General features: G+C 34.0%; 1 protein-coding gene and 1 long non-coding RNA gene across 6 annotated transcripts in view; both read left to right on the top strand.

Moving 5' to 3' along the window:
• Window positions 1–13,249, top strand: part of Wge (BAH domain and coiled-coil containing protein winged eye) — a 335,350-nt gene that overhangs the window by 139,334 nt on the left and 182,767 nt on the right. Inside the window, exon 2 of one of the 5 annotated variants that reach the window (XM_072022204.1) lies at window positions 2,381–2,452. The exons of the other annotated variants lie outside the window; for them this stretch is intronic. The gene's annotated coding sequence lies outside the window, so the exon portion shown is untranslated. The remainder of the gene's footprint in view (window positions 1–2,380; window positions 2,453–13,249) is intronic. 5 annotated transcript variants of the gene reach the window in all.
• Window positions 1–13,249, top strand: part of LOC139998019 (uncharacterized) — a 268,768-nt gene that overhangs the window by 65,681 nt on the left and 189,838 nt on the right. The window lies entirely within an intron of this gene.

Below are 13,249 nucleotides of genomic sequence, written 5' to 3' on the forward strand. Positions count from 1 at the left end.
AAATGTTATGTTCTATCAGCGTGCTCCCTTTCCGACAATGTTCATCGATCCAGGTCGTGTGCATCGTCGAATACTTTTCGATCTCTGCCGCAAAAAAATATATTTTAATTTCTTACTTCAGTCATCCTAAGAAATTTAGTAAAACGCGGATCACCGATGATCACCGTGGCGATTGAGGTGTCGATGGGCCAAGAAATGTGAGCGAGTGGCGGACACAGAATGAGAAGGAAGGGGTAGAAAGGGCGTGAGAGAGAGGAAAAGGGGGAAGGAGAAAAAAAAATAGTAAGAAAGGAATATCGAGAGGGGGTAGGCCGAAAGGGGGATGCGGGAAGGAGAAGAACGCAGGTGAATGCGAATGGGCAGCGCAGGGTGTGACGCGAATGAATGCGATCCAACGCCATTTTGAAAGGATACCGCCGGCGGACGAGGCGGGAAAAGTGGATTGCAAAAATGTCCAAGGTATGCACTTCACGGCGTCGCGCTCGAATCCGTCGTGGTTTTCGTGACCGCGAGATTCTTCGAGGGTCGACCGATTCGCACCCTTCGGTTTTCGCAATCGTTTTCTTAGTCGCGAGTACTCGCGCCGTACTCTCGTGTTTCGTTGCTGTACGAGGCGATAGGTGAAGGTGTTGGTGAAGTTGCGTACGATGACGGTTGATTCCTTGGAAGATCGTGGAAGGCTGTGACGTTAGTTGAGTTCGAGGAGAAGGTAAAACGATTAGAACGCTGTTGTTGTTTTATTAGAATCAGAGGCAATGAGAGGTCGATAGGTTGTTTTGATGGAAGTAAGCAAAGAACGTACGTACACTTATTCACGGAGGTATTCGAGTATTTATCATAGAGAACTTTCATGTATAGACACGTTCCGTGTGTTATATAAAACAGCTTGAGATTTCATTAACACTCTGATGAAACACGACTATGACTTATATGTATGTATTGGTAGAAATTGAGATTTATCGCAAGATATTATCGCAAATGTACATTTAGTAAACAATTAGCGTACAGTATACATAGCCACGTCTGGTGTCTAATAATAAATGTTAAGGATTTATTGTTATTTATTGATTTATTTATATATCGATATCGAGGATTATTAGTGGTGTAATATATAATTGACTAATTGTCTAAACAATTTGTGATTTTTGTAAAATATATACTTGTATTAAATGTCTCGAAATTTCTATATATATTTTTTAGATTTGCTTCAAACTTTATCAATACAGATATGATAGATGAATTTCATTACACACGTGTTGTTTTCCAAAATGTTTCCTATAACACGCGTAATATATTCATGAAAGGTATCTACAGGTGTTCAGATACTTTCGTAAGCCCGTATAGATCGTTGTTCTTATAGTTAGTTAATTCTGTTAGAGAAACATAAGGAATTAAATTACTGTTTCGTTAGAAAATATTAACGATCAACAAACTGTAAAGTTATATACATTTATGCTGACTATAAATATGTAAAAATAGACCAGAACGTATAAAAACTTAATAAAAATATTTGATACCTCATGGAAGCTTATCTTTTTGAAATCATTATTTGCGTGTTTCACATTTAATAGGTACCAGACTTGCAACGGTATCTTGTTACTATACTGTTACTTCATCAAAATTTTTTCTACAAAGTAACGTTTTTGACGTGCAGAGTTGGTGATCAACAGAAATTTTATCACTATATGGCGTTATATTTTATGCAAAATTCTTTGTACAAAGAGGCTTATACAGTATGAATTACAGTAAAAATTTGGCTTCAGAGAATTATCCAAATAATAATTTAAATAGTTCTCTATTTTACATAATATGTAAAATTACATACAATGCGTTACACTGCTTTACGCTAAACGTATTCTGCAAACTCACAAAAGAGTCGTATTTTAATTTCACTTTACCGAGTCTCCATGAAATATGACCTTCTTTCTTTACAACAGTCGAACGTCATATTTTAAGAAAATATTTATATTCTAAGAAACCAAACGACACGAAAGCCAGAACATCGAATCTTCTTGAAAAATAATCTGAACATTAAATTTCGAATTTAATCAGAGTATGTAATCTCGTTATTTAAAAAAAAATATTACAAAAATGTACACAAGCCAAATAATATTCAATCTTTCAAGTCTTTTTTTTTCAAAAATTCCGAAATACAAATGAGATACTATCTTGAACACGTCTGTTCGAGAGAATTATTTACACGTATCGAAAGATCGCACTTCAGGTATCGCCTGATGAATATCCGAGAACCGCGGTCATCAACGAAAGAGAGCTGTAAATGAGGGATTTACTCAAAGACAGGAATATCAGAATTTGCATTAATCGCGAACTTCGAACTCGATACATTTCCATGAAACATCACGATTGTCGTTTCTTTCAGAATCTACGAACGATCTCGTCACTGCGGCGAACAGCGCGCTCTTAATCCTCTATAATCTACTGTAACATTCAGGTAAAGTTTCCAACGCATACTATACTTGTTTCCAGTTTGATTTGTTGCGTTTTCTTTTTTTTTCCTTCTTTTTTTTCGGAATGCGCCATGTAGTCGCTAATTTTTTCGAAGCTTGAGGTACAGCGTGGGTGTTCGCTGTACAATCTTATGTTTGTATTTCTTTCTTCTTCTTTCTCTTTTCCTTTCGCGTGATCACAAAGATTGACGCAGATTTCATTCTGTATGTCTTTTAGTGTGTTTGTCTATATGCAAGTAGCTTTGTTCGCAGCGAAACGTAGTTAAGATTCTATTTATTTGCAACTGTTATTAGCTACCATTTCACTTGTGCTTTTAAGTAGCAGTGAATTGGAATTAGATAGATGTTTAGTGGTAGTGATTGAAACAGATTGTCAATTAGATTTTGCTAGAAGATATTTCACGTGCGTAGACGAACTTTCTATAACGTAGCGATTAATTTTCTTAGAAAGTGTCGGTTTCTTTCAGTTCCGTATTATACGAAACGAAGGATTTTTATTGAAATGGCTAGAGCCGATGCGAAAGTGACGCAGGGTTGAAATGGAGATTTGGTTCCAATCGTTTGGTTTTGTAATCAGTCCCATATTAGTTTTGTATTTTTTTTTAGTCATTTTCTACGATTCGACGTTTGTAGCATTTCGACAGTTGTGACGTTTTTGGTTAGTAACGAAAATTCACGACCCTTATATTTATCGTAAATCTTTATCAAGTTGGAGCTGTTAATAAGTTATTTTTTTTTACAAACAGGCGTGAATCAATTTCTATTAGGTACTGTATACTACAAAGTAGACAGATGGTCAATTCACGTATCTGTTTTAAGCGTCCCGACGATATAGAAACCAGAGTTAAGTTCGAAAAATGAATGAAAGCACATTATTTTCTTTTCATAAATTATGTCAGAAATGTGTTTATTAAAAATATCTACAATTGGGCATTCTTAATTATACACTAGTGCATGATAATTTTGTTCTTCTTTAACATTATTAAACACCGTTAAACGAGGGTGTTCTCCCACACATAAAATTTCTTCATCTTCTGAGCTTTCTGCTACAGTTTTGTCCTTAATTTTTGAATTTCTTGTGTTGGAATTAAACCAAATTGTAGCAGTGCCCTGTTACGTGTATCTGGAAAATAATATTAAATTGTAAGATTTTTTTATTTTTTTTTTTTTAAATAAACAGCTATCGATCCGATTTAAATGAATTTGAAAATTGCATTGTATTTACATTTTTACACGATTTATTTTACTTAATGATGACTTTAACTTTTGGATATGAAACAAAAATCTAAGTTAGTAAACGTTCATCGAAGTATTCATACAAAGTTCGAACATACTTTTCTAGATTTTTTTAATTAATTGCTATTCATTGATACATTTTGAAGTAGAATTCATATAATTTTATAAAATTTCAATGCTATTTACGATATTTTTAATGTTATCTTTATTTTCTTTGCGCAACTGCGTCAGGCATTTGCGAGTTATTGCAGTTTCAAATGAAGACGTCAGATAAGGTAGTACCTGGTGATCATAAAGTCTTTCCTTCGTGGATATTGCATAAAGATTTTATCATGCCCCTAATTTATGCTCGAAACTTTTCAATTTCGCTGCGTTTAACCGTGTTAACCTCTTAGAATCGGTGCGACTCGAAATTGAAGTTTTAAAATTGATATAATAGTCTGCTAAAAATAGCAGGCCTGTGAAATGGCACGGGCACATGCGAATCCTATTTTTGAGGCGTTCAATAGAAATAAAAATTATCTTTCGCGAAACATTGCAGTTTTTAGTGAAAATAAAAAAGGTAAGTGCGTACGAGAATCTTGAAAATCTGAATTTTTTTAAATTGGGAAATTTATATTTTTTATTTTAATGTCACTTTCAGTTTAAACGGACGAAGTTTTAATACTATGGCTAATAAGTAGACGAAGTTGTACGAAAGTCAAATATAAATATTAAGTATTAAGTCAAGTATAAATATTAAGACAATTCAAATATTAAGAAAATTCCAAGAGCATGGAAAACACACGTTTAACCCGAAAATCAAATAAACAGACAATTTTGACAATTTCGGGTTGATCGATCATCTTCTTCCATGGTGTTCCTGTATATTAACAATAATTGTTTTATATTTTCTGTTTTTTCGACCAGTCGCAGAGAGACGCGATCGCGAGGAAGCGCGTCAACGGGAGTCGTAAATTCCCGTTACAATTACACAATCGACGTCACGAACAGATCGATCCCTTATCTCAGTTAGGATAATGAAAGTGGTTTAATGAGTATAATTAATATGATTAAAATAATACTTGACTAAAATAACCTTGTAGAGAAGACAATTACGCTGTTGCGTAAGGTATAAGTGAAATAGTGAATGATTGACGGGTGTAAACCCGGCAAAGAGATGCTGTTGCAGAGGAAAACTCTTGTTCGGTGGTGATCGTTCCACCACTGGTCGCTTGCGGGTGGAATGCTGGGAAATATGAGAAAACCACGTTTCCGATATTTTTATCTGATGGAGCAATAACCATAAGGAGCCTCTTGACTCGAAGATGTTTTATGCCAATTGACGGACTTAACGGTAAATCAAAAAGCCTCGTTTTATGACAGTTCCTTAGGGTTATTGCGGTCCGCTTAATTCTATGTGCACAGCTGGTGGTCGCCTCGAACGTAAAGAGTCGCCGGACGTGACATTTCCTATAAACGTAAGAAATTTCTTAAGAATAAAAAAGCACGATTAGGTAAAAAATGATCCACAGCACGTTTGTAGGGTCACAATAAAGATATACTGCCTGAGATCACAAAAATTTGTTTACACGCTCGTATTGTCTTAATTATACGTACACGTTAGGTCGTGGTTACGATGGATAAATCATCCGAAAACTACAATGCATACATAAAAAGAAATCTATCCATAGCTATAAATAAATAATCATGACTTTGTAACTACTCTATGTATTTAATGTTTATATTGCGTGCATTATATAAAACATATTGAAATTTTATTGGCACTATAACGAGACACGACTACCATACTTAAATCCCTAAAATTTTAAACGAATCTGAAGATGCATATACGAGTAATTTACATTACAAGCTATTTACTCTTAAATCAGAGCTTGCAATTAATACGGATTAATATAAAACACGAATAACTATTTTAAATACACAAGAGGTATTAAAAATAGCCTAATTTAATTTGACTTGAAACATACTTGTGATTTTTATGAAGCAACTTGTACTATATATCTTATAGCTTTTCTGTATGTTCTTCGGTTAGTTTCTCATCTGACCAATATTATATCGATGTCGTGATTAGATAGCCGAGTCCTATTAGAATGCTAATGAAGTGTCAAAATGTTTCATATAACATACGATAATACATACTGGATGTTTCATAACATGCGGGGCCCACTTCAGGGGTGGACAGGAGACACAGACACAATGAAAAAGGTTCACATAATCGCGTGCTCTATTTGACCTCGTTTCGAAGTTATAGCCACCTTCGTATTTCAATGATCCGCGATAGTTTATTTTCGTAGAAGGTGCTCGAAATGGCTACCTTCGGTCCGTATTATTCGTCTAGAATTTTTGAAAGATTGCGAGATTCCTCGACACGACGGCTGCGAGCTTACATACAAACCGAGGATAGAAATTTCCAGCACCTTTTATAAAGATAAACCATCGCGGATTATTGGTAACACAAAAGTGGTAGTAACTTTAAAACAAGGTCAAATAGGACACATGTTCGTACGAACCATTTTCCATTTTTTTTTCCATTCCCTGCCCACTCTTGTAGCATATTATGAAACACCCTATATATCCATAAAAGTTGTCTACAAGCGTCCGAATACATTCGTAAACCAACGCATATTTAGAAAAAAATTTATACAGGAACAAATTAATATTTATTCGGGTGAAACGGGTGACTGTTGGAGCGATCTCTTTCTTTCTCGGCTACACGTGTAATTCCTGGTAAAAACGCTTTGTGACAAGCGTGTAAAATATGTCCGCAGACGGAATTCAGCCGGCTAAACTTGCTGTTGGTCTGGAGGTAAAAGATGCGAGGCTCGTTCGAAGGAAAAATGCGGAGAGTTTTGGCGAGGGAAAGAGGAACATTTTTCCATCTACGCCGGTCATCTTAGCGTATTCAGCGACACGCGCTAATTATATTGCTCATTATGCAAATCGAATCCGCTTAGCATTTGTATCGCAGCCGCGTTTACGTTTCTCGCCATTTTTAGTCCTCGTCGACGTCGTCTTTCGCGCGGCTCGTCGCACCGCACCGCCTCGAATAGCAACTACAAACGCACAGAGTCCTCCTGTCTTTCTCTCTCTTTCTTCCTCATCCCCGACTTCCACTGTTTGTGCAAGTGTCTTGCATCCTCCGTCTCTGAGATACTACCGATTTTCTCCGAAACGTTCGAATATTTGTACTTACGTGTTTCTTTCTTCTCCTTTTTTTATTTTCTCTTTGATTGCTTTGCTGTTTATACGAGACTGGTCGGGGAATTCTTATTGTAAAAAGCTGAATTCGTTAACGTTTTGGTAGATAGAATATGTGAATAATTATGGAGATATTTTATAAAAGCAAGTTCAAAGGAATAGGATAATCGTAGCGAATATGCTATTCTCTTCTCAAAATTATAATATCTTAATAGTATATTTAGATTTATCAAAAATCCATAAACATCACAGTTTGTCATAATATTGAATCACCGAGATATTTATAATCAAGTTGAGAAGGATAGGAAGCGAGAGTTATGGTACAATAAATTTTGTGATCAAAAATCGGAAGCTACAAAAATTCTTTGTCATCTTTTATATGAAAGATCGCATACATTTAACGTGCTGTTTTTCCAAAATTATATTCATATTATAATTATCAACGACGATATTATATACTGCAAATTCTTATATTAAAATTATAATTTTATGTAATTTTGCAGAAGATAAAGAAAGATTTGATGTTGGTTGTATAAAGTATCTTAACATGGTAATTCCGTTCTTTTGTACTTTATTGCATTAAGTCATCAAGGCTTTGAAAATTCGTCATCCCTGCTATTGAAGTTGCACAAAGTCATAGTTTTATTTTTATCATTCCTTGCACACAATTAATTCCTACGACAACTTTGTTCTTAGAATCACTTTACGATTACTAACGACCACATTACTTAGCATAATTTAGGTCATCCAGTAAATATGTAACGTGGTTTTTCTCAGAGTTCTGTTTAACCTAGATAAATCTGTCATTTCAGAAGGATGATTACAAGGTAAATCTTATTTCTTACAGCACAGTTTATTCTGCTTTATACTAAACGAGATTGTCCCGAAGGAATTTTAAATCAGCTGACAGTAATAGAAAAATTTAATTGACGATTCAATTTGATTAGCAACTAAAGGAGAAATTACATTATTTTAAGAAACGTCATAAAGAAAGTTTGGGTGCTTCTACGTTAAAGCAATCAAACTCTTTAGAATAGCAGTAGCTGTATGAAAGTCAAATGGGAAACTTGATGCTGAAGTGACAGCAAATTTTAGAAAATTATGGAAAATAAATCACTGAGCAATTAACAATAAACGATTCTTTGTTTCCAGTTAATATACTGTGAGAATATGTGCAAAAATATTCGTACATTTATTTTATCGTAGAAATACAAAAAGCATTACTTATATGTCACGATATCGTATAATAGTTTACTTCAGATATTATTTATGCATTTGGGAATTTTATACTGCCAGGAATTGTTGCTTTTCTTTAACGATTTGTTAACTATTTAAAATTATTACTTTTAATAACGCAAATCGTAAAATATTTTAACGTTAATAGTGACGCAAAATTTGTATATCTTTTGATTTCGTAGATTAAAATTAAAATTAAATTAGACCAAAAATATAGTTCGTGGTCGTTATACTTGGACTATAATCTGTGTCATGAGGGTGACTCACGTTCAGTGGTGGAAGGAAACGGGTTAAGATATTATTTTTGTATATGGAGATATAATTAAGTGACAAGGTTAATTTTATGTTTTTCCATGTCGGCAAAGTAAAAAATATAGTAAGCAATTGCTTGCTTTGGAATTTAAAATATTACATGATTACACGTCAGATTCCATAAATATTTTAATTCATGTTTAATAATTTCATCGTTGAATATCTTTTGTTAATCTGTAAGGATAATTCTTCATAAATACATGATTTTGGATGCTTATGCCATTTTTTAAAGAAGAATTTTCTTAAAATACTGCACGGTAATTTTAATTTCCAATATCGATAAATCAATAATCATTCAATAATGCAACTTATACATAAATGTGTTTAATCTTCGAGTGCGCTAGTTACTACACACTCGTATAAATTCTACTTAAAAATGCATCTGTAACGAGAAAAGTTCGAAAATAGTATAGTTCATGGGATTCCCAGAATTATTCATTTCTTCACATTATTTAAACGGAAGAAATATGAAGACCCTAAATTGACGTAACCTGAAATTAAATTTAAAAACGTTCGATGTAATAATTTAATTTCATTTTATCTATATTCGGAATTCTCCGTTCAAATAAATGGAGCACCGGGTTTCATTAAAATTTCATAATTTTAGAAATTACCAAGCATATTATAAAATATTCCCTTATATTTTCTACAATATCGAACCGCATTAATAAATAAACGTATCGAAATAAAAAATTCCATTTGTCGAAGAATTTGCACGTACGATGCCTATAAAATAATATCGTAAAGTTCCATACAATTAAATGAAACGCTAGGGTCTTGGAGAGATTTCACGTATTATGGTCCATAAATTCGAATTTACATACTCAAGAGGAACCGAACGTCGAAATTGAAGTTTTTGGCCGTGGGTTAGGTTTGACCACTAAGTTCTCGACGGAAGAACAGTTTCCAACGATTTCGAAACGTGTTATTAAGTTGATGTATGGGCTTTTTGTGAGCGAAACGCTCGCAGTACTCCCGGCGGCGCACTTTCGACAGTAGTGATCTTAATACGGGCCTGATCTTTAGTTTATGACTTAAGGAAAGGTCTACCGTGGTATGTACCGGTTGTTTATTAAGATTTGTGGATTTACGAAATTTTTTCTTCATCTTTTGAAATACGATATTTGCCATAACTCCTTTAAGAAATTTGTGCGGTGCCATTTTATCGCCTGTATCGATATTTGATCGATCTAAATTATGCATTTTTTTTTTTTTTAACCGTGTAATTGTAAAGTACGTGTAGAATTTCCTTCGGCAGAGATTTAACACGAGTTTAGTATGAATTTCAGATTAGGTAGAATAGCATGAATATATTTCAATAGAAAATTAATAAGTCTCTCATTATCTTATTTGAACATATTTTGCAATTAGCTTTATGCATCCCATTGGAACCCCATTGTCTTTAAATCTAACTTAGCTGCTATTCCCCAAATTTGTATCCAATATGTCTACATTAGTTACGCAAATTAGTAATTTGTTGCTCGCGTCTAATTTAGATTTTCTCGCTGGAATTCAGTACACGGATCCTCCTGTTAACATTGTTTGCTCAATTTTTTCCCGCGCGTGTTTTTCGCACTTCGGCTTACGATTCAGATATAGTCCGAGATATTTAACGGAAGGTTGTCGATGCCTCCATTAGAATCTCCTGTTCCTGAAAGTCGACTTTCTTAGTGTTTTCGCAAGGTCTTGCTCGATTCGCGGGTGAAGTGTAAGAAATGTTAATTAGCGACACTGACTCTACAATACATGATGCACAGCGTGATATTTGCGTTTCTTTAGTATCGTTTAATTGCGACATAGTTGCACGATACGATGGCGTTACAACTCGTTAATTGGCACTCCGCGGCGAAAAGAAGGAATCTCGATCTATGAATGAAAACGGCGAGAGTTCGTTCTTCCCAGACTTTCTCCGAATCTGTTGCTACGTGTTGTTAAAAGAACAACGTACAATTATACATAACTACGAGGTATTAACGAGAGAAATCATTTATCTGAATCATATCTATTCGACTTTTTCTCCATCTTGCTAAATTCGATAAGAAACTGTTTCAAAACTGTATCTTTTATGGCGTTTGAAAAAAAAAAGTACTATGTAAACATAGCAAGTACAGTGGTAATAAAAGTAGATGGTATAGAGCATCATAAAGTTGCTTTTCTCTTATTTCTATTATTTTTTTGTGCAATATAACTGAAAGTATGGATTATTGCTAGACTGTGGATGACTATTCGTTTATGGGAAATTTAGACACGGTATACAAAAAGATATAAAATATCGAAAATACTTGATGGTATTTTTAGAGGGTGAAAGTAACATTATTTTTTGTACCCATTTGTTAAAATCCAAATATGAAATTCGTTTCTTCGAGAAAATTTCTTTTTATTTATGAACTGAGTAATATATTCGATATTTGAATTATATTTTTCTTATTTTATTTCTTATTCTAACTACACCATTGGTCTTATAAATTAAGTTACTTTGTTTTATAATTGTTCGAACTACTGTAATCGATGTACGTAGAATTAATTAATAATCTCTTCAACTTTTAATATAGAAAACAATTACGATGTGAATTCTAAATATATGTTACGTCGACCGACTCTCTACCTGGACCAGGCGTCGCATCGCGAGCGGGATGGCAACCATATGTCCGCACATCCTCATTGCGTACTCTAAAGAATCTCAAGGACCGACCATAAATCTTAGAAAATTCTAACAAAAGTCTCTCAGGTCGAACAAGGATCTTTTCTACGAAAGTATTTTCTAAGATCTCTGGTTTGTGTCCGGAAAACACTTAAAATTAGTTATTTTTCACACATGCGATGCTTCCCACCACCAACCTTCTATCGAGGGCGGCTAAGACCCCTCCTAATCCACCAACAATCGTAATAGCCAATAGAAACAATGTCTATCACCCTCACTTTCCTGGCCAAAAAACTGTCATCAACGAATCCGATGATCCCGTGCGTTAGACACACCCTTTCCTAACTCTCCTCTGACACAGCATCGTCACTCTCAGGGTAGTCCATTAACGTACTCAGGGTAACGCATTAACTGTACTCATCGTCAAATACTTGTGACGCTCATAATATTGTGTGATATATCGTTGAATACATACGTCATATTAACCTGTTAACACAGTGTTAATTTCAATTAACCACCTCTGTTATCCTAATCGAATCACGGGGAACGACTATTTCGCGGCGTCGATTAGCCGAATCGTAGCGAGAATTTACGCCCCTCGCTGACGCGTTTTCCTCGCGACCGCGTCTCTCTGCGAACGGTCGTAACAATATATATAATGCTGTCTTGTTTCGTTTTTAATCACAATTTCCAGTGATTAGATCCGAATGAATATTAGACTTTCTTTAACACGTTGTATTCTACAAATATATTAGGTCGTCCGAAATGTTTCTTTCGTTTTATAAGGAAATAATGGATGCACAACATTTTCCGTTTTATATTATTTTATCGAATGATTCATTTTGTTCTATGAAAATAAAGATCACAACCTTTGACAGATTAGGTTTCATGTTTGTATATAGATGCATCGTTGTAAAAGACGGATCTGTAAAAGAAAGACACTTTTCGGACAAGCTAATATTTCAGTGTTACGTACCACAAAATGTAATTTTATTATAAATTCGATATTACAGTAGTATTATGCATGACATTGATGTCATAATTGAAATTCCTAATAAATCCGAGTCTTTCGAGATTTTCAAGGGCCATTAACTTTGATTAACGTGCAAGATCGCTGGTACTTGCTGCGATGCTAACATTATGTTCGTACGAAATTTATTATCCACTTTTTCGATGACTATAACGCGTTAACGTTCATGCTTAGAATTCGTTTATTCGTGCAAACAGATTTGGCGATTTAAATAGATTCGAATGTAAAATTGTTTAATATATAGCAGAATTCAGCGAATATTACGCATTCTTGCGCATTCCACGTGCCGTAATTCGTAAGCCGTGGTTTAATAATGTTGGAATGTTTAAGATTCGACGTATTTAAGCAAGCTATAAAGTGTGAAAACATTTAATCTTTTTTTCAATGCGTCTGATCGCGAGAAAGCGAGATCTCTAGTGAAATCCGTATGAATTCTGTTGTTCGACTGGTAAAATTAAATATCTTTCGATGTTTCTGGCTAATAAAAATTATGAAAATTTTATACCATGATTTTACATAATTATTGAAAATTTCGCGAAGAAACTGTACATAGAAATTTACAGAATTTTAAATTTCAATAAATTTCATTCTTTTATTTTATACGATAATAAATCTTTTTCCATAAAATTTGTCTGTGATGATCGATATATTAATTGTAATAATAATCGATCGAATAGTCCTTGCAGGTTATTACTTTATGAAACGATTGATTGTTCAACCATAAAACAAGTGCCGAATAACAAAAGTGTTTGTGGGATGAATTTTGTATGAAAAACGTGCCGTAATTTTAATGCTTGCGACTACTCCTTAAGCAGTATGTATTCTGTCGATGATCGGACTTCCTCCTCAGAGCTCCTTTGTATCGTACAGGGTGTGGTTTCTTTCGCGGTAACACGGAGAATTTGTTGTAGATTGAAAATTTAACTTTCAAGTTTAACAAGGAATACAAGTATAAAAAATACAGAATATCGGAAAAGTGTTAGCAAACTTTTTAAACCGTGGTTTTTGTAATTTAATTTAATTTTACATTAATGGTTCTTTGATACAACATTAACATCGACAATAACAAAAAGATGTATTCTTTTCAAAAACAGCATTACGATAATTCAAGAATAAGCTTGTAAT

The sequence above is a fragment of the Bombus fervidus genome, chromosome 2 (genome assembly GCF_041682495.2).
Source record: "Bombus fervidus isolate BK054 chromosome 2, iyBomFerv1, whole genome shotgun sequence".
NCBI classification, from domain to species: domain Eukaryota; kingdom Metazoa; phylum Arthropoda; class Insecta; order Hymenoptera; family Apidae; genus Bombus; species Bombus fervidus.